Source organism: Mus musculus, chromosome Y, assembly GCF_000001635.26.
Source record: "Mus musculus strain C57BL/6J chromosome Y, GRCm38.p6 C57BL/6J".
Lineage (NCBI taxonomy): Eukaryota > Metazoa > Chordata > Mammalia > Rodentia > Muridae > Mus > Mus musculus.
The window spans coordinates 90,225,582-90,229,040 of NC_000087.7; positions in this window are offsets into that span (position 1 = coordinate 90,225,582).

Genomic DNA, 3,459 nt, shown 5'->3' on the forward strand with positions numbered 1-3,459 from the left:
TGTTATTTCTCCTAAATTATACGTCCCTACTGAATATTCATAAAAGGAAGGAATATCTCAAGCTTAATTATTTAATCTTCAATTTTTGTTTTAGATTAATTTTATATATGCAGAAACATTGTCAGGATAGAGTTCTCATATACCATTTATCTATTTTGTCTTTAATACTAATACTTTAAATAACCATAGTACATTTTTGAAAGTAACATCACTACTATACTACTTGCTAAAGTAAAAAGTATAAAGAAATATGAAGAATGTCTTTATGCCAGGATACACCAAGAAAGTAAATTCATAGTCAGCTAAACTATATATAGACTAAACAAAACTAGATATAGACCTTTATGTTATGGGCAGTAGAGATGGTTCAACTGGTGAAGTGTTTCCTGCCAACCCTGACAGCCTGAGTTTGACTCTTATGTCCTATATTGTAGAGAAATAAAAGTGACTTCTGATGTCATCTGACCTATACATGCACACCATGGCATTTCTTCACAGGCATGTGTGTGTTCACATACACACACACACACACACACACACACACACACACACACACACACACACACCATCTCCACCACCACCACAACCACCACAACCACCATACCAAGCCACACAACTGAGGGAGAGGGATGGAGGTAGTTATGAAGGAAAGGAGAGGGAGATACAGAGACAGAGACAGAAACAGACAGACAGAAACAGAGAAAGAGGAAGGCAGAGAATACTTTATTATCTCTCTTTAAAAAATATATTTAGTCTCGAAAGGTTTTCCTGTCCCCTTTGTGGGAGTATTTTTGCTAATGCCATCATTCTAGAGTCCTGGGAAGCTCTTGCTTTCTTAGCATCTGGGACTTTCTGTTTTTTACCACCAGTTCCTCATCCCCCAGTTGCTATACACCCCTTTTCAATACCCTGACCCTCTGAACAACTCTCCTGTCTTCTCCCATACCTGATTCTTCTCCTCTTTTTCTGCTCCCCCTCTTCTCTTCTTCACAATTCCCTCCTATCATCTACGTCCCTTGATTATTTTGTTCCCCGTTTTAATTAAGATGGAAGCATCCACACTTTGGTCTTACTTCCTCCTGAAGTTCATGTAGTTCCTGAGTTGTATCGTGGTTATTCCACACTCTATGCCTAATGCTAGAGCGGTGAGGCAGGAGTGGGTAGGTGGTTGGGGGATCACCCTCATAGAATCAGGGTGAAGGGAGATGGGGTATAGGGGTTGTAGATGGAAAACATGGAATGGAGATAACATTTGAAATGAAAATATGTAAAGTGTCCAATTTAAAAAAAAAGTATTTAGAAACAATGTGAATAAAGATGGCCCCCATAAGGTTAATATATTTGAATAAGTACTGAGTAACATTATTGAAAGAGTAAGCAGGTATGGCTTTGTTGGAATTAGTATGACCTTGTTGAAATGCGTATAACATTTTTGGAAGTATTGACACTGGGTACTATTTTGATATTTCAAAATGTCCATTACAAGACCAGAGTTTCTCTCTTCTTTCTACCTGAAGATTCTCTCGCTACTGCTCAATTAACATGTCTGTCTACATGTTACTGCACTCCCACCACAGTAAGAAAGAACTAAATCTCTGAAACTGTAAGCAAGTCATGATTAAATGGTTTCACTTTACAATATTTTCCTGGTGATGGTATCTTGTATTAATAGAACACTTATTAAGCCATAGGATCTCACTACATAGCTCAAATTTCCTTGGAAAGTATGATTTTTCTGCATTAGCCTACTGAATACTGCAAATAAAAATTATGTCTTACCAATACCCGTTAATTTCCCCTATTGGAACAGAGTAGCCTAAAGATCTAGTGTAGAAAATTATTTTCTCCACAAAAATTTCTATTTTGTTTAACAACTTCACTAACCATTACTATCTCTCATTTTAAATTCCATTTTAAAAATAATTTTGTAAATTCATTAGTAATGTCAAAACTATCTTCCATTCACTTTCCTATTCTGTTTATTTTCTTATTCTGTGTAATGCTTAAGACTAATATTCATGTATATTCTGATATGGTATAATTCAACATGTGAAGCAATAACCAAAGTGGAAAATGGTCCATGATCAAGCACTTACCTTTGCTAAACCTCTAATAATTAATAGATCCTTATGATATCTTGTTGAAATTCATAGCTATCATAAAGCTCTAAAACTAGAAGAATTTTATTATTTGTCTGTGTTCACAAAAGAGTATCTAAAGAGATGTCTTAGTAGTTAACTGAGATTGTTATTGAATCACAAGGACAGAGTTTGAATTTACAGCATCCATATAGTTCATACAGCAACAATTTGGGCAATGGGTGTAGAGATATGATTCAAATTTAGAAGGGGATATTAGCAAGACTATTGTTGGAGTTTGCTGGCTTCAAATATAGCCAAATCCTGGGATGTATAAATCCAGAGGAGACACCCCACCCCAACCTTCCTGGACTGCTTGGTTCATAACGCTTTCTCTTTGCACCCTCACAAAGTTCAAATACACTAACAGAAAGACACACACATAAAATGCATACATACATATATACATACATAAACATAATACACCCTATTTCGGATAATAAAGGACACAAGTTAAGGGCTTCTCAATGATCTCTATGTTAAAATATAGTTCACAGCTAAAACATTTTATCACATAAGATATCTTATGGATATCTTCATTGTGGGAATAATCATGTTATATTTTGCATTAATTTTAAATTCTTCAATTCACACAATAAAATCAGACTTTTTTATTTTTTAATTAATTAATTAATTAATTTATTTATTTATTTATTTATTTATTTATTTATTTTGGTTTTGTGAGACAGAGTTTCACTCTATAGACTTGGTTGTCCTGGAACTCATTTTGTAGACCAGGCTGGCCTCGAACTCAGAAATCTACCTGCCTCTGCCTCCCATGTGCTGGGAATAAAGGCGTACACAACCATGCCCAGCATAACATCAGACTATTTATTTAGTCTTCAATAACCTGCATGTAAAATGAAATGAAAAAATCGTTATTAATGTTGTTTCGTAACAGTTAACATTTTAAATTAATCTAGTATTTAAGATACAGATGGGAAACATATTCTCAGACAATTAACATCATGTTACAAAAGATTTTGTCTATAATTTCCAATATAAGAACTTCTAGAAAAGACATCTTGTCTTAAAGAAATACTATTCTTGAATTGCAGAGATTGCTCAGTGGTTAGGAGTGATAGCCAGTACTCTTCCAGAGAAAACATTTGTTTCTCTACACATTCTTTGTAAGTTGAAATCATCCATGATTTTCCAGTTTCAGGGGGTCTGATCCAGGTACCAGACGTGTAATCTGGTGGTGGGGAGCTCTTAGGAATTCTAGAAAGTCCCAGAGAGCTGGGATGTGAGAGGCGCCTGGAACTCGGTGGTGATCTTAGCCGAACTGCCCAACAGTGGGGAGATGGAACCTGGAAAGACC